Consider the following 19,775-nt stretch of genomic DNA (forward strand, 5'->3'; position numbering starts at 1 on the left):
GATTCCTTAACATCTCATAGTTGCTTTTTTTTTTTGTTTTGTTTTTTGTTTTTTGAGACAGAGTCTTGCCCTGTCGCCCAGGCTGGAGTGCAGTGGTGTGATCTCAGCTCACTGCAACCTCCCCCTCCCGAGTTCAAGCAATTCTCCTGCCTCAACCTCCTGAGTAGCTGGGATTACAGGTGCGCACCACCACACCTGGCTAATTTTTGTATTTTTAGTAGAGATAGGGTTTCATATGTTGGCCAGGCTGGCCTCAAACTCCTGACCTCGTGATCCGCCCACCTCGGCCTCCCAAAGTGCTGGGATTTCAGGGATGAGCCACCGTGCCCAGCCTCATAATTGCTCTTACCTGAGAAGTAATGAAACAGATGTCTCAAATTCTCTTTTACATTACCCCTACACATGAAGGATGGCTTCTTCCAGACTGTTTATTCTTCTTCAACCTACTTGATGGCTTTAAAGAAAACTAAAGGCACTGAAAGCAAAGATTCTTCATGAAAGTCCCGAAGGCTGCTCTACACATATTTCTTGCCCCTTCCCCTGTTAGCAGCATGGTAGTATTGTCCTTGCTGGCTCCTTATGGTTGAGCAGGACATGTGATGAAATCTGGCCTGTGAATTTGGAGTGAAAATGATGTGTGTAGCTTCCAGGCCAACCATTTGTCTGCAAATTTGAAACCCTCCAGTGCTCTTTCTTTTTGGCATGGTGACCAGCAGCACTCATGATGGTGGCTGTTTTACTAGTCTGGGTCTCACAGTAAGGTGAGATAGAGCAGAGTTCCCTGCTAACTCATAGTGGATATGGAGCATAAGTGAGAAATAGTCCTGAATTTTTTAAGTGGTTGAGGTTTGAGCATTGCTTTTGCAACACAGCCTAGTCTGTGTGACTGATAGTCAGATTTCCTAGGCACTCATTCATTCAACATTAGGTCAATATTTTTTGGTACCTAGTATGTGAAAAGTACTCGGAGTTATCACAATGAACAAAACAAAAGTCTCTACCCTTGTGGAAATAGGGGGTTTGGACATTTCATGTAGTAACCACATGAGACCTGGACCTCTCTAGATACCATGTAGCAGACAAAATGCAGTATGTTCAGAGTGATTCTTCAGATGTGATTGTCCATGAACACTTTAGAAGGAGTCCAGGCTGGGAGCTGGAATGCCAGGGTTTAAGTGCTACTTTGACCACTCATCTACTGCGTGACTATGGGCTGACAACCCTCCTTGTCTGGGCTACCATTTTCTTTACCCCTCTCTGTTCACACATGCTTCCACTCTATACTGTCTGTGCCAGTGGTTGTTCAACAGCTCCTTGAATGTTTTTGGAAACAGCATGTACAGCACTTCCTCAGGCAGTGCCCGTGTCAGTGTTTTTACTCTGAAGCACTTAGGTTCTGGAAGCCATGAGATATAGCCAGAATTTGCATGTAAATAAATTTGTTACTCAGTTTATATTCCGTGCCAAGCACTGCCTTGAACTGCACACTCTGGAAATTAAAGATGTATACATAATGGCCCTGAACCTTCAAGTCCAATGGAACAGATGAGACTGCCACTTAGGTACCAGGACACAACATTTGATGCTGAATTGTGGGTCAAGATCAGAAGAAAAGAAGTTTAGGGGAGATTAGTGCAATCAAGGAAGGCTTCATAGAGGGTGTCGGGTTTGTGCCAAGCCTTGAAGGACTTTAGATTCTAAATAGGTGGCAGGCATAAAGGAGAGGCATATCAGACAGGACAACCACCTCAAGGAGGGGAAAAAGAGGATGCACGTGGTGTATTTGTGAAAAGAGAATGGAGTACCAGCTGGCAAGCACAAAGAATGGGAGTGAAGACCAGATTCTGAACCGACCTGTGTGGACAATTATTAAAAGAGTCCACTGATACGAATTTTAAAAGATACGGCACTAGCCATCCATACTGTTTGGGTCGGTACTAAAGGATATCTTCATATCCTCCTCAAAGAGGCCTCCTGTAGCTAAAAAAGAACTTTGCAAATCTGGACCTTTTCCTTTTGTCACATATTCTCTGTTTATAGTTTTTATTTAATTAACAATAGCTATACCATTAAATATGTAGATGTTCCACCCAAACATTCCCCATTGGTGGCAGATAGTGCCAGGTCAGTATTCACAGCGGGGCAGCTGAGGGCTTCCTCAAAGGAAGCAGGGTGAGGTTTATGCCTGTCTTTGCTCTGTAACAAAATGTTCAGAGAAGGGAAATATGGAAAGGAATATCATTGCCAAATGGGTTCCATTCTTCATGTAAGTGATGGCTTTATTTTGCCTTTCAATAAGAATGGCTTTCCCCAGGGCACATATGGTACATAGACAGTTCAGGCTCATGACACAAACTCTCAAAAAACACAAGGAATGACAGTGGGGGATGTGGATACTCACACTCAAGCTCTGCCTCCTGGTTGACCTCCTAAGAAATCCTGCCTCCTTGCTCAAGTCAGTTACCCTGAAATCCCAATACAAAAGTTCAAGTAAAACACAACTCATTAATGTTGTACTTGGTTAGAAAAAAAAGGAAGAAAAGTATGTGAAAAAATAAATGCTTATGTTCAAAATATGGGTTCTTTGGGGGAGATGAGTTGTTTCCTGCGGTGTTTAGGGAAGTGGTTAATGAACTTATTGACTACAAGGCAATCATTTTTGAAATGCCAAGGATGATGGGGGTAGAATCAGAGACGGAAGAAAAATTAATGTGTTATTTTCTATAAATGGAAAGGAGGAATTTTGGCTAATTACTTTTCTGAAAATTAAGGTTATCATTAAAAGCAATATACTGACTTTTCTGTAGATTTTGATAGCTTTCAAAACACATTCATATTCATTGTTTCATTTGATTCTCAAAACAACCCCGGGAGGGAGGCAGAATAGATTTTTTTTTTCCATTTTCCAGATAAAGACCTAAGATTTTGAGAAGTTAAAGGACTCAGTCAGGATTATACAGCTAATAAGCAGCATGTCAGGACTGAAACTTCAGACCTTCTAACTCCTCTGGTCAAGTATAGAGGAAAAGTAAAGCCTGGGAGTTAAAAGTGGGTTTGTAAAATGCGGTTAATTGAAAAGAAGAGGTATAGTAATGTAATTTAGTGAGTGAGAGCTCACTCTGGAGCAGACATTGCAAATAGAAGCCTGAGATAATAATGTAGCAGCAGATGAGCTTGTACAATTATGGCCCAAACAATAGTTACAAAGTTTTTTTCAATTTTTAACAACATTTAAAAATTGGGACATTTCACAATAAAAATCTAGATTTCTAACCTCTGTTTTACAATCTGCCTAGATGGCCCCACTGGGGAACATTCCCATGCAGCCACAGCCAGGAGGAACTTGGGAGCAGCTGTCCCTCGCGGATAGACATGAGCTCTCTGGTTCTCCTCAATCTCACCACTCCCTGTTGCCGCCAGTCCTGGTGACCAATGATCTGTTGATATTTTTCATCACGCTACACTGCTGCTTTTCTCCACCCATCGGTATCACACCCTGGATTCTCGAGGCATTTGAATTTGTGTCTTCAAGTCTGGAGGCAGCATCCTGGCTCTATCCATTTCTAGCTATTTGAATGTGGGCAGATTACTTTCCATGTTAAGGCTTCCATTTCTATTTCCATTCTGTAAAATAGGGATGATGGTGGTGGAATGTAGTGGATATCTGTTTGTTGTTTTTGTTTTTGTTTTCCCAGCGTTAATCCTTTCCTTGGAAGTTCCCCTCTTATGGGAATAAGAAGACCCGCTTGTTTTTTCTCTAGGGTGAGTGAACCTGGCTACTCCAATCAAATGTAGATAAACCAGACTTAGAATTAAGAGTTAGTGACCCAAACAAACATGCATATGTGGTTCAGGTTGCAAGATCTACATCAAGTTTCTAGGGACGGCCCTGGCAGATGCATCAGTGGTTGATACCATTCAAAATTCATTATCAGTACATTGGTGGCTTGAACTGTAATGCTTATGCCTAATGTAGGAAGTAACTAGGCTTCCCCAACTCCCTGGTATGATGTCAGTGAGTATCTCTGGTTGTGAAACTTCTTTGCCTGGTTCCCTGGCCCTTCCAGAGATTTTGCAAGCTCTTTAATATACTGTAGTGCTTGTCTTTTGCTAATTGGCTCCCAGATCTCTTCTCCACCTTTCTCCTATTCTACTCTGTGTTGCTTTAGGTAACTGTAAAATTCATTTCCTAAGCTCCTGTGTCAGCAGGTTTGGAGGATCTAAAGTTTATGCAATTTGGGGGCCATCTTTAGTCATAATACAAAATTATACATACAAAATTATGTACAAAAGGAAGTATTTATTTTCTACGAGAAAAAAATAACAGTCCAGGCATGGTGGTTCACACCTATAATTCTAGCACTTTGGGAGGTCCAGGCAGAAAGATCGCTTGAGCCCAGGAGTTCAAGACCAGCCTGGGCAACATAGTGAGACCTCATCTCTACAAAAAAGAAAAAAAATTAGCTAGGTGTGATGGTATGCATCTGTAGTCTCAGATACTTGGGAGGCTGAGGCAAGAGGATCCCTGGAGCCCAGGAGTTGGAGGTTGCACTGAGCTATGATCACACCACTGCACTCCAGCCTGGGTGACAGAGCCAGACTCTGTCTCAACAACAAAAAAAAAATTAATTAATTTTTAAAAATCACAAAAAATTACAAAACTTAAAAATTTACTCCAAATTTTAAAAATCAAGAACAAATAAAAAAGAAAAAGCTGGAAAAATAAGGTCATATTTTATTAGTTAACTGTTGAGATATATCTCATAATATTTTCCTAGAATTTTTAGCTTCATCATTTTTGTTTCTTTTGATAACAGTTTTCTATAGGAAAAGCAGAAATATAATTGTCTTTCCTCAGTATGCTAATTGGAATTTACTTTTTTATTATTGACAATTTAGAAACATTCCCATTCATAACGTTATTAATGTTACATAAATTGTTAGGATCATTGTCAATTGTGGGAAAACCTCTATCAAGCTATTTTCACAGGAGAGCTGTAAGATTTTAAGATAGTTTAAGTTTCTTGTGTTGCAACCAATGATTCTGTCATCAGTTTCTTGGGGTTAAGACATCTGAGGTGAATGCCAGGTAAAATGGCACAATGGATGTGTGTGGATTACTACAGTCCATTCTAACACCAAGACATCAACAAAAACCTTTTTTTTTCTCCTATCTAAATGTCTGGTGGAGTAATTTTTTATATATATACTTTCATTTTTTAATTTTTTAAAATACTTTCAACTTTTATTTTAGACTCAGGTGGGTACATGTGCAGGTTTGTTACATGGGTATATTGTGTGACACTGAGGTTTGGGGTATAATTGATCCTATCACCCAGGTGGTGGGCATAGTACCCAATAATTTTTCAGTCCTTATCTGCCTGCCTCCTCCCCTCTCTTGTAGTCCACAGTGTCTGTTGCTTCCATCTTTATGTCGCTGAGTACTCAGTGTTCAGCTCCCACTTATGAGAACACGGATGCAGCTGGAGGCCATTGTCCTGAGCAAATTAACACGGGAACAGAAAACCAAATAATGGCCTCCAGCTACATCCATGTTGATGCATAGGGCATTATTTTATTCTTTTTAATGTCTGTGTAGTATTCCATGGTGTGTAGGTACCACATTTTCTTTATCCACTTGGTGGACATTTAAAACTCATGCTGGATGTGGAAAAATTCTTAAGAGTACGGGGCAGCTCTCTGTCTATAGACTCTCTGGCATCCCCAGTCTTCACACAATGCAAAAAAAACTGTGAATGAAATACACACATCCCACTAGACAGAAACTAAATGAGTCCTCAGCTCAACTCCCCCTAACCAGTCCCTAGATAGGGGCTTACTTGAGAAGTATAATGCAGGGGATATCAAAGTACAAAAAGAAAACACTCATAACTATTTAAATTAAAATACTATACTTTTTCAAATTGTAGACATACGACCATGTACACAGTTTGCTAGCACCCCTCCCAGGTCTTGGAAGGGGTCTGCACAGTGAGTGGCTCAGAAGCTTGAGACTTCATAACTTCCCTCTCAATCCACTTATCTTTTTACCTAATTTGGCCAAAAGGAAACACTGGCAAGAGATGGAAGAGCTCCTGGGTTTTTGGATAAGACCATTTACTTCTCCAGCCTAGGATGCATAGTGCTTCCTGCCTCTTTTAATCTTTTTTTGAGACAGAGTCTTGCTCTGTCGCCCAGGCTGGAGTGCAGTGCCGCAATCTCAGCTCACTGCAACCTCTGCTTCCCGGGTTAAAGCGATTCTCGTGCCTCAGCCTCCAGAGTAGCTGGAATTACAAGCATGCACCACCATACTCAGCTAATTTTTTTTTTTTTATTTTTAGTAGAGAGGGGGTTTCACTATGTTACCCAGGCTCGTCTCAAACTCCTGACCTCAAGTGTTCTGCCCGCCTCAGCCTCCCAAAGTTCTGGGATTACAGGCATGAATCCCAGACCTACACACCTGACCTACATTAATCTCTGTCACCATACCATTTAGTTTTCAGATCGTCTAAAATATTTGTAACTACTTGCCACATTAAATTCATTCTATCAGTCACCTAGATCCACTAGACTGGACTCTGGTTTATATTTGTTTTTTGATCAAAGAATATGCTCAGAAATATTTTTATATTTCTAAATTTGGCCTAAAGATTTTGTACAGATAGATGTCTATTGTCTGTATAAGCTTTTTTTATGAGGCACCTTGTTGAGCCCACAGGTTGATCTGAGGACCATTGTATCTATGTATCTTTATTACATATTTATGTAATTTTTATTCCATCTATCTAGAGGTAGGGAGTGTAATTTTTCTCCATAATTGACAGAGCATGCCAAAGGTGACATATAGTATTAGAGGAAAGCCTTAATTATGGGTGAGCACAAACCACAACCCTCTAAAACACAAGATAAAATAAATACATGCAATAGGGCCAAATTATTAAAAATGGTACAAAGTGGAGTCTGTAAATATTTTAAGCCAAGTCATCTAGTAGGATTAAGGCAAGAAACAGAAAATGAAATTTTATTTAATTTGGAAAAGCATGCCTGGGGGAAATAATGTATAATTCAGATATATCTATAGAAGAGAAAAGCCAGGACGATACCGATGCTGAAAGAGGATTCAGAAGAGTGGGGACAACAGATTTGGTGTTCTCATTGTCATCAGATGGTAACAATATTTTATGAGCATAAATTAGACCACAAACTGATGAGAGAACAGCACATTTGGTATTAGCAGTTGACAGTAAAAGGAAAAGACGTAGCAGTATAGACTGGATTGCAAGGGACTGACAAATATGACAATGACGAGATTTTCTACTTCTTTAAATTTTTGTCCTTTTCTGCATTGGAGACATTTTAATAAATGGAAACGATGACTATAAAGGACAGAGAAAATGATTTAAGTCCTAAAATTCAAGAAGGAACTCTAAGAAACTATCCAGTTAACCGTCTCATTGTACGATGAAGTGAGGGTTAGACAGAATAAATTATTCACCCCAGGTCATTTAGCCAACCAAGGTCCTCTGCTTCCCCTCAGAATTTGGTTTATGTATAAATTTACAATTCTATAAATGTTGACTGAGGGAAATCTTATAACTAACTGTTAAGTATTTGATTATTATAAGTCGTGTAAAAGAATACAACATTTTTGCATAGATAAAAGCAATAATGTAATCATAGAAAGTATCTTATTATAAGTGTTAGGTGCCTTGCCTTATCCTTTGTGTTCTTGGTGCCCGCCTTGTGTCTGGCACAGGGAAGGCATTAAATAGGTAGGATAGTCACTAAATGGATCATTGGCTGATGACTAGGTGGTTGGATGAAAGGGAGGGAGAGAGGAAGGAAGGGAGGAAGGAAGCGAAGGTAGGTTAATAAGGACATACAAATGGGAAATATAATCTGGTCCCTAATTTCCTGAGGAAGAATTAACTATGCCAGTTCTGGGTCATGCTATCTCAGATTGACACAACAACAAATACGTATTTTAATCTTGAACAGCAAAGACTTCATATCCAGCAATATAATAAAGCTAGTCTCATTTCATGGTCAAATCTCAAAGACTTGAGATCGCCGAGTGAGCTATCTAGGAGTGTCAATAACATGGGTAGTAACCATTTACCTAAAATTACAAAGACCTCACAATCCATGACTAAGTGGAAGGATACCAAATTAGTGAAGAATCTGAATTACAGGACACAGTTTTCTTGCTTTTAGATACATATAGGAAATGGGAGTAGGCTAATATTATCTAAAAGAGATCATTCGAGAAAATAATTTTCATTAATTGATAAGAATTTATAATTATCATCTCAACTATTAGTAAAAGAATGTCTCCTACAAACTTAAGGCTGTTTTGAAATGCTTTTCTGGTATAAAAACATTATTGGGGTACCTCTTTTACACTATGAATCACATGTGCAAACCTTTTTCTTCACACCACCCAGCCTGTCTGAATTTTCACAAATGCGGAATTAGTGGAATTAGTCTGAATTGATGAAGCTTTCCCAGACACTGCTGTTGTTGGAAACAACAGGCATCCTATTGAATAGTTAACTAGAGATTTTGAATATGTGTTACTTAGAAAAAGTTTCAACTGAGCGTGAGTTCCTCCAGCAAAATTTGTCCATCTCACTGATAGTGTAATAATCTAGTACATTTTTTAAATTAATGAACAGAAAATTAGAGGAAGGTCTGCCATTTCTTTTTCTCTTTCCTCCCTCTGTATGTATAGCTGAGTTCAGTCACCATCAGCACTAAATTCCATTCAGAGTTCACAGCCATCACGATAGCTAGTGCAGTTTTAGGTTAAGCATATTTTATCCATGAATTGCTATATTTGGTTCTCGAGTTATTATTGCAGTTCCTTGGGGTACATTTAAATCCACCTTATTGTAATAGATTATGGAATATAGTGGCTAATGTGTCTAATGTAAAATAAATGACTGTAATGATTTATGATGCGACACTTCAATTTTATTGAACATAAGGATCATTGTACTAAAATGGATGGTGTATTGCTGGTTTAGCATAAAATACTGAATAACATATTCAAGAAAATGAATGGCTCGGCCAGTTCATAATATTCTGCCCCTTCAGCTGAGAGGTCTTTAATAAGCAAGAGTGTCATTACACTTGGAAATGTATGTGTAGGTAATCCATTATCTAGAACAATGACAGGGATCTACTCAAGTCCTTATTAAAGAAGGAAATCTTTAGGAGCAAATGTAGAATTCTTTGGTCTTCTTGAAAGAATGATTTTCTCCCAACCACATAGCCACTATAATAGTGCTTAGCAGAATTGTAAGTGGCCTCCACATTTAAAAATTACCACCCTGAAACTCTCTCATGACCTGCAAGACAGAAGGGAATTTCAAAAAGGTTTTGATTTTTTCAGCATTGTCATCAGACAATATCCTTAATGTCCTTTTCTCTGTGTGTCAATTTACCAACCTTTTATTTTAACTCTTGTAGTGCCCAGCATAGATAGTAACTCATGCTCTGTCTTTCCCCGGGACTCCATGTTTATGTTTGATCACTGAATAATTAGATTTAAGAAGACATAATTTCGCTGTTAATGCTTATTAACTGTAATATTAAAGATGATTTTCAATAATATATTGGACCAATTTATTTGTGTTCTCAGACCTGAGGAGATGAAAGAAAATTCTTATATGGCAAATGATGTGTTTAGATTAATGGTGAAGTTTTATCCTCCGAATAGTTGGGGGACATGAGGAATAAGGGAAGTGACATGCATGTTTTCTCACCCTCTTATCCTGGTGATTCTGAGATCCTGCCATCAAACCCTCACGTCCTCCCAGGATACAGTTTAATGGCATAGACGATGCCCACATAATAACTAAATCCTTGTGGGAGTATCTTAATAGCATCCATTTCATTCCCTGGAAAGATAACTAGTTTCCCTTCTGTGGAATGGCCATGTTGAGACAGGGTGAGGGAGCTTTGAGTATTTTGAATCTGACAGCTGCATTATGGGTAAGACTGTCATCAATTCTCCTTCTCAACACATTGTTAGTTTATGCCTATTCTCCATCTCTTAGCCCAGACAATCTCATCTGACCGACCAAAATTAAAGAGCTGTCAGGTACCATAAAAACCCACGAATGAGGGTCTTTTCCTCACAGGCCTAAGAATTCCATTCAACATGATTGCATGCATGCATGGCAGTTTTGATTTTTTTTCTCCTGAATAGCAGACTTTACCACTTCCTGAAAAGACACAGATCTTGATGAGAAAGTGATCTGATGATGAAACGAACCCTGCGTTTGTAGAGTTAAGGAGTTTTGCCATCCAGAAAGGAGAGATATTCACAGTGGATTCTGTACTGTGTGAGTTGTAGACAGACATTTATTGATTCAGGATATACTCTCAGTCACTTCTTTTTATTCTTTTGAAAAGGTGATCTAGCCTAGAACTATTCATGAGAAAAAGTAACTAGCACTATCTCAATGTCACAGCTTAATTTGGGTGGTCAAAAGCTTGCCGTAAATCAGTCTTTCTGGAACAGTGGGGACATTTTCTCTGTAATGAACTAAAAAAAATAAGGATCATCTTTTTTTTTTTTTTTTTTTTTTTTTTTTTTTTTTTTTTTTTTTTTTTTTTGCTAATGGATGTTTTGCCTTTGGATCTTTTGATGCATCAGTCTAGACCAAGGCAAACGCTGCTAAGGAACCTCTGACCCCAAAAGTCACCCCAACCTCTACAACATCCCCATACCCACTTCCTCATCTTTAGGATTCCTCTCCACAGCAAATTCTATGCAGTCATTGAACATTGCCAGGATGTTTTCAGAAAGAATATTAGGGCATTTTCTTTTTTTCCTTACACCTTCATTATCTTCCTCAAAATATTATAGTAAATTTAAATGGCTCATAATGTCTTATCACCACTCCATAAGATATTATTTTCTCTGTAGTAGTACTTTCACACCAGCTTCAGTTTGAAACTCTGGCTGATCATCTTTAGAGCTGATCCATGCTATTTGACTGCAGAAAAGGAGCTTTCCAGGGCCAGGACATACAACCGAAAGTTTGGCCAATGAGCGGCCTGTCTGCCCTGACTCCATTACTAATTCACCAGTCCCTGACCCAGGATTTCCAACATTTTTCCCTTCTGCCATTTTCTTGCATTTTACTTTGTTCCTCATGTCAAATATTTACTTTATTATTGCTTCTAAATGCTACATCTCACTTCTAGTACCAAAGTGATATTTAGAATCCAAACTTCTATATATGTGAATTCATAGGTAGAATTATTCATGTTAACATACCTCTCAAAATAGTGCTAAAGGAGCTTTTTGTGAAACCTGGGGTTTACTTTTGTTTGTTTGTTTTTGACCAGAGATATGATTTGGGTTCTTTCCCAGTGAACTCATCGACTCCTGCTTCCTTCAGTCTTGTAGCGTATAGTCAAACCCCAGGCAAAGCCTCAATGTTCATCACTTAATCCCTTTCAAATACTTTGATTTATGGAACAGAGGATAGAACCTGGAAAATTTTGAGCTATCCACCCAACATTGATATTTAAGCATGCTCATTCTTTATATCCTTCTTCGAATTATAGGCCTATAAGTCCATCAAAGGAACTTTGGGTTTCCCTTTGGGAGCACTTTTTTTCCAAGTGGTATAACCCCGGTGTGGAACTCTGTGTTTAACAAGCAGATCTTTTTCAGTACAAGGCACAATAAGTTTAGGATAAGCTTAGAAACCATCAGGGTTTTCCAGTACAATTATTCCTGAGTTAAACAGGACAATGACCCATTACAAGTTATGTGTGATGCATTCAGACTTTGGGAACTTGACCAAAATGACTTTGAAATGTACAGGGAAAAACCATGATCATTTACCTGGATGGAGTAATAAGGTACTGCTTCCGCCAAGCCAAAGGTAACTGAATATTGGTATAATACACTGTCTTTTTTGTTGACCAAAAAATTTAAAATATCTAGAGGAAAATTTAACAGAGATAAAAATAACATTTTTAAATTATGCTATCAGGTCGGTCACGGTGGCTCACACCTGTAATCCCAGCACTTTGGGAGGCCGAGGCAGGCCAGTCACCTGAGGTTAGGTGTTTGAGACCAGCCCGGATAACATGGCGAAACCCCTTCTCTACTAAAAATTAAAAATTAGCCGGGCATGGTGGCAGGTGCCTGTAATCCCAGCTACTCGGGAGGCTGAGGCAGGAGAATCACTTGAATCTGGGAGGCAAAGGTTGCAGTGAGCCGAGATCGTGCCACTGTATCCCAGGCTGGGTGGCAGAGTGAGACTCCATCTCAAAAAATAAATTAAAAAAAAATTGTGCTGTCAGCCATTTGAGTCTTGAATCAATGCAAAGAGACCTTGCTCTTTGCTGGAAAGCTCAGTGTTGTGAAGTTGTAACTTCTCCCCAGAAGAAGCTATAAATTCAATGTGATGTTCTCTAAAATTAAAAAAAAAAAAAAGACAAAAAGATTATTTGGGGAATTTGTGGAGGCAGGCAGTAGAAGGATGGATGCTAATTGATGTGATGATTCTTAAGTTCATCTGAAAAAATTAAAAGATAATAGTTGAAGGAAAAATGTTTGTAGAAAAAAAAAAAAGACAGAAGGAAAGACCACCTTTCCATGAAATAAAATGCATTATAAGCAACAGCAATCAAAACAGTGAGTTACTGGAGTAGCAAGATGAATAGCGCAGCATTGGGTCTGGAGGTATTCCCAAATACGTATGGAAATTCAGTATATGAGGTGGGCATTGAAATGAGTGATGAAAACATATACTATTTAATAAATGTTGGGAGGCGGCGGGGGGGAAGCAAGCTTCCTACCTCATTCCTTCCACCAAAATAAACCTCAGATAAGCCATAGAGGGATAAGTGATTGTGCTGAAGAAAAAGAAAGTTGAGACTGCAAAGTTCTAAAAGAAACATGGGTCTATTTTATACTTAGGGAGAGAGAACATTTTTAGGAGTGACATGAAATGCAAGAGCTAGAAAGTAAAATATTGACTTGACCACAAAACAAAAGTAAGTTCTGATTTTCTTACTGGCCAAGTACATTCATTTATATATCAGTATACACGTTGGCACATATATATAAATCATATATACCATTTTAATTTCTCCAAATAGATCCCTAATACTTATGTGCTCTGGAAGGATACAAACAAAATTTTTTACTATGACTTTGGGACAATCTTTTAATTAATTTTATAATCATATTTTTATAACGGCATAAGCATGTATTGCATAAACAGTAAAATCTGTTGATACTGTGTTTAACTTGTAATGGCCCATAATTCAATGGTTCTTAGTCTTTTTGAAGATAAAGACTACTTTAAGAATCAGAAGCTGTGGCCCCGATCCTCTGACAAGAGCACATAAGCGCAGATACCCAAAATGCAACGTGAGTTGGAAATCCCTGCTCTAAATAGTTCTAAAGAGAGTTGGTCAGTGATCTATTGCTGTATAACAAACCAACCCCAAACTTATTTGCTTAAAACAAGAACCATTCTATTGCCTGTGATTCTGTGGGTCAAAAATTTAGGCAGCACTCAGCTGGTCCAGTTTGTCTAGGCTTCATGTGGGGTTGTCTGCACATTACTGGGGTCAGAGGATCCAAAAGGGCCTCACCTACATGTTTGGGGCCCTGGTCCTATCTGTTGGCAGGTATGCCTCAGTGCTCCTCCATTGGCCTCTCTCCAACAGAATACCCGGGGCTCAAGGCAAAAACATGGAGACTCAAGGCAAAAACAGAAGCCATGCGATCTCTGAAGCTCTGGGCCCAGCCAACACACAGCATCACTGTCACCACATTCTGTTGGTCAAAGCACACCATAGGGCCAGCTCAGAATGAGGGGAAATAGATCCAAGGTGGGAGGAATGGCACAGCCACATTTCAAAAGGACATGTGGGATAAGAGCGATTGCTGTGGTCATTATTAAAGAACAGCCTACCACAATAGAGTTCTCTGAAAATGTGCCACTTTTAGCAACAGATGAATTTTTCCATTTGTGTCCTAACATTCATACGCAACAAAACATAGTAATCTGAGTGACTGTACACTATAATAGTAGTCTACTCAATTTAAATTCCCAAGGATTTTCTTGTAACATATTCAAAATCTTCCAAAATGAAAACTATGAAAGTATGCATGGAATGGGAAAGTAGATGCCATAACTTTGGCTTGTATATTTCATCCATTTTGATATGAAACATTTTCCATAACTTAGCTCTAGTTTAGGAACTCTTCAGAAAACCCACACTGTCCTAGATAATGAAGGGCCACACATTTTTATAGTGGACCTCTATGCCCACACGAAGATGAAGAGCTGGAGAAAAAACATAAACCACAGCCCTAAAATGGATGAACATAGGGATAAGATTTAGAAATTAAACTAAATTTATGACTTCAAAACCCAAGAAGACTTCCAGTTAAGTGTGGTCAGCTTAACTACAAGTTTATCTCCCTTCTTAAACACCATTCACATTCTAGTACCTCAATATTAAATGACAACAGGCAATCAAGGATCACCAAGCACATGAAGAAAGCTCTGCTAAACTAGAAAGCAAAAGTAAACAAACAAAGGTGACACTCAAGGAAGCAGAGATAATAAAGGAAGTGGAAGAAAATCACGAAAATCATTGATTTCTAGTCTCGGATAAATTAGAAGATACTATGTACTATTAAAGAGCAGGTTCAGTCAGATCTCCTCCTCTCTGGCTCTCTTTGTCATCTCTTTTTGACTTCTGGAAATGTAGATTCCTGTGTGGCTGTCTCTGATGGCATCATCAAGGTATCCAATGACATGAAGGTACACAAGTTGTTGACACCAGAGGAGTTGAAGAAGCTCAAGAAGGTGGTACTCTTCTGCCTGAGTGAGGACAAGAACTCATCCTCAAGGAGGGCAAGCAGATGTTGGTGGGTGATGTCAGCCAGACTGTCAATGGCCTCTCCACCACCTCTGTCAAGATGCTGCCAGACAAAGACTGCCATAACGCCCTCTGTGACGCAAACTGTGAGACAAAGGAGAGCAAGGAGGAGGACCTGGTGTTCAGCTTCTGGGCCTGAGTCTGCACCCCTGAAGAGCAAAATGATCTATGCCAACTCCAAGGACACTATCAAGAAGAAGCTGACAGGGATCAAGCATGAACTACAACCAAACTGCTACGCGGAAGTCAAGAATGACCACACCTTTGCAGAGAAGCTGGGAGGCAGTGCCATTATCTCCCTGGAGGGAAAGCCTTTGTGAGCCCCCTTCCTGGAACATCTGGAAGCCCCAGACCTGCCCACAGGGATTGCAGGCTGCCCTATTCCTAATAGACAGGAAGGGGCTGGAGAATCTCAGCAGTGGGAGAGCAATCCTTTCACCCCAGCTGCCAAACAGCTCCCCACCAAGCCCTGCCTTTTCCTCTCCCCTCCATCCCTGACAGTTCCGGCCTTCCCAAATTACCTTTGATCTTCTGATTCCTCTTGGGTTGAAGTGTTAACAGAAAGGAGTCCTGATACAGACCTCAAAAGAGGGTTCTTAGATCTCATGCAAGAAAGAATTTAGGGCAAGTCCACAGAATAAAGTGAAAGCAAGTTTATTAGGAAGTAAAGAAACAAAAGAATGGCTACTCCATAGGCAGAGCAGTGCCATGGGCTGCTAGACTAAGGATACTTAGTTATTTCTTGATTATATGCTAAACAAGGGGTGGCTTATTCATGAGTTTTCTGGGAAAGAGGCAGGCAATTCCCAGAACTGAGGATCCCTTCCCCTTTTAAACCATATAGTGTAGCTTCCTGATGTTGCCATGGCATTTGTAAATTATCAGGATGCTGGTGGGAGTGTCTCTCAGCATGCTAATACATTATAATTTGCGTGTAATGAGCAGTGACGACAACCAGAGGTCATTTTCATGGCCATCTTGGTTTTGGTGGGTTTTGGCTGGCTTCTTTACCACAACCTGTTCTATCAGCAAGGTCTTTGTGTCCTGTACCTTGTGCTGAGCTCCTATCTCATCCTGTGACTTAGAACGGCTAACCTCCTGGGAATGCAGCCCAGTAGCTCTCAGCCTTATTTTACCCAGCCCCTGTTTTATGATGGAGTCGATCTGGCTCAAACGCTCTGACAGAAGCAGACCAAATACCCCCCAGGCACTTCAGTTTGTGGGGGGAGGTATTTTTTTAATAACACCCCAACTCCTCATCTATTCCTTATCCTTCCTCTGCTGCCAACTTCTAGCTGCAGTGCTTACTCGTGCTTGTCTGTTGAGTTGTGTGTATAAATGGAATGTTGTGGAGATGAGCCCTCCCCATGCCACTGGTTCTTCTCCCTTTTTTCCTGGTCATGGCCACTTGTGGAAGCAGGACCAGTAGGGTACCTTCAGTTTGGGGGTTGTTGGGGGAAGCCAAAAACAAAGTGGGGGGCGGGGGGAAGAAAGAGCTTTTGGAAATAAAGATAAAATTACCAAAGTGAAACAAGTTGTTAAATGCCAGTTTTCTTATGGACTCAGTTTTAGCTAAGTCCAAGACCAACAGATTCCAAATCACCTGTTGAGACCATGCAAGAGAAAGGGAAGCTGACTTTACATCCCCTATCATCACCTACCTGAAGCATATATGAAAGAAGATAAGGAGATTTATTGAGGAAGGCTGGTCATGAGAATTTCTTAAAGAGAGTTACCAGTGTGTTCTTTGCTGCTTATCTCCCCCTTGGAAAGAAAGGGGGTTGTCCCCTCTACCCCAGAAGTGAAGTGAGTTGACTTTTAGAGAAATACTCAAAGATATTGCTGTATATCTCCCTAAAATTCTGAGGGGCAGTGTGATTGGTGTCCAACTGGACCTGCTAAAGTCAAAAGTGGGAGGGAGGCTGTCTAGAGTTGCCTCTAACAGTAGAACAAAGAGAAAGGGGTGCAGTGAGGGCTTGCTGCATCTCACTGATAGTTGGACAAAGGTTTATATTTCCTGAAGGTTGCATGTGGAAAGGAACAGAAATTGAGTCATCCTGAAAAGGACCTCTGGAAAGACAAGATGTCCCCAATTGTTTATTAAGACAATTGTCTAATTTAGACTATTTTTAATACCTGGAAATGGCCCAAGTTCCTTTCAAGGGTAGAGAAAAAAATCAAAATAATGACAGGCTATGGTATTAAAAAGTAAATTAAATAACTTCTTTTCATGATTTACACCTTAAAAGTCCAACTGTTTTTCAGCAAAGTAGTTACCTTGGTGGTTTCATCATTCTTTAGCATCTCCCTAGTGGATCTGTTGGCACCTTTTGTTGTCAATTCCTGGAATCTCTCCTGAAACATTGATACAATCAGAAAACTCCCAATGAACATCCTTTTATAGAAATGAAAATATTTAATAGGTAGGCTGGAAGACAATATCAAGAAACACTCACAAAATGTAGGATAAAAAGACACAGGGATTTTTTTTTAATTTTATTATTATTATACTTTAAGTTTTAGGGTACATGTGCACAATGTGCAGGTTTGTTACATACGTATACATGTGCCATGTTGGTGTGCTGCACCCATTAACTCATCATTTAACATTAGGTGTATCTCCTAATGCTATCCCTCCCCCCTCCCCCCACCCCACAACAGTCCCTGGTGTGTGATGTTCCCCTTCCTGTGTCCATGTGTTCTCATTGTTCAATTCCCACCTATAAGTGAGAACATGTGCTGTTTCGTTTTTAGACACAGGGATTATAAAAGTAGGAGGGAGCAGGGAAGAGAGATTTAGATCAGCCCAGAACGTTTAACATTTGGCTATTAAGAATTACAGGGAGAAATAAGAGAAAACGAATGGGAAGAAATTATTTTTTTTTTTAAAAAAGGCAATTTCCTGAGAACTGAATAATATAAAATTTCAGACTAGAAGGGAAAGATGTCTAGGTACAGTTATTGAAAAATTTTTTAAAAAGATTCACATCAAGCAGCACTACTACAATATTTCAAAATAATAGATCCAAAAAAGGAGGGGGAACATTATAATCAAAGCAATTGGAATCAGAAAGACATCAGACTTTTTAATAGCTACATTAGAAGAGAGAAAAACAAAAAGGCAATATTTTTATAATTCTGAGAGAAAATGACTATCGACCTAGAATTCTACACCTGCCAAAACTTTTAAGTTTGAGAATGGAATAGAGACGTCTTTAGATATGTAAGGTCTCAGAATGTTTCTCTCCACTGTACTCTTTACTAATCTGATCTTGAGGTTTGGCTTTGACCAGATTAGGCAGTTAACTCTGAAACAGAAAGGATTCATGAAACTAAGTGACCAACATAAATCAGAAATGTAAAGCAATAATGAGATGATGAGAAAAGGTAAAGTCTCACATGACAGCTGTACGATGGCTCTAGAAAGAAACAAGCTCAGATTGGATACAAACAATGTAATTGGTATATTATCTGGTCTATTTGACTATAGGCAAGTAATACTAATAATGAGGTATATGAAAGAAAATTAAGAGTAGGTGTATAAGCAAGTTTAAAAAGAGAAGCAACTATTGACTTGCAGAAAAATAAGAATTTGTGTGAGAAATAAAACAAAGTACACTAGTTGGCTTTGCAGTAAAAAATACACAGTACTTATAAACACTATTTAACAAAAACCTTATCAAGAATTATAAATATTTCTAAAGAATTATTAGCAATATACATTTTTAAATGAAGTAAACAGGAGGATAGTATAAGAGAGCTAATTCCTCTTGTCCCATAAAGAATATCAATATGCAGTATAAAATTGGTGTATTAAGAAACGGCAATACAAGCTATTTGGCAACCTAGAGATCAGAATAAATGGATGAGCGATTTAAGTAGTTGCCTCTAGGCCGGGTGCAGTGGCTTACGCCTGTAATCCCAACACTTTGAAAGACTGAGACGGGCGGATCACCTCATGTCAGGAGTTCAAAACAAGACTGCCCAACAGGGCAAAACCCCATCTTTACTAAAAATACAAAAATTAGCTGAGCATGGTGGTGCACACCTGTAATCCCAGCTACTAGAGAGGCTGAGGCAGAAGAATTGCTTGAACCGGAGAAGCAGAGGTTGCAGTGAGCTGAGATCATGCCACTGCACTCCAGCTTGGGCAACAGAGGAAGACTCTGTCTCAAAGAAAAAGTAAAAATAAATAAGTGAAATAGCGGGCAGGTTCCAAGATGGCCAAATAGGAACAGCTCCAGTCTACAGCTCCCAGCATGAGTGACACAGAAGACAGGCAATTTTTGCGTTTCCAACTGAGGCACCAGGTTCATCTCACTGGGGCTCGTCAGACAGTGGGTGCAGCCCATGGAACATGAGCCAAAGCAGGGCGGGGTATCACTGCACCTGGGAAGCACAAGGGGTCAGGGAACTCCCTTTCCTAGCCAAGGGAAGCTGTGACAGACGGTACCTGGAAAATTAGGACACTGCCACCCTAATACTGCACTTTTCCAATGGTCTTAGCAAATGGCACACCAGGAGATTATATCCTGTGCCTGGCTCGGAGGGTCCCACACCCACAGAGCCTCGCTCACTGCTAGCACAGCAGTCTGAGATCGAACTGCAAGGTGGCAGCGAGGCTAGGGGAGGGGCGTCCACCATTGCTGAGGCTTGAGTAGGTAAACAAAGCAGCCAGGAAGCTTGAACAGGGTGGAGCCCACTGCAGCTCAAGGAGGCCTGCCTGCCTCTGTAGACGGCACCTCTCAGGGCAGGGCATAGATGAACAAAAGGCAGCAGAAACTTCTGCAGACTTAAACGTCCCTGTCTGACAGCTTTGAAGAGAGTAGTGGTTCTCCCAGCAC

The 19,775-nt window shown here is 39.8% G+C and overlaps 1 protein-coding gene and 1 pseudogene across 2 annotated transcripts in view; both read left to right on the top strand.

Annotated features, from left to right (window-relative positions):
• RARB (retinoic acid receptor beta) overlaps nucleotides 1-19,775 on the top strand; it is a 769,998-nt gene that overhangs the window by 481,869 nt on the left and 268,354 nt on the right. The window lies entirely within an intron of this gene.
• On the top strand, nucleotides 3,297-15,365 carry LOC100976175 (cofilin-1-like; annotated as a pseudogene).

Source organism: Pan paniscus, chromosome 2 (genome assembly GCF_029289425.2).
Source record: "Pan paniscus chromosome 2, NHGRI_mPanPan1-v2.0_pri, whole genome shotgun sequence".
Classification (NCBI taxonomy): domain Eukaryota; kingdom Metazoa; phylum Chordata; class Mammalia; order Primates; family Hominidae; genus Pan; species Pan paniscus.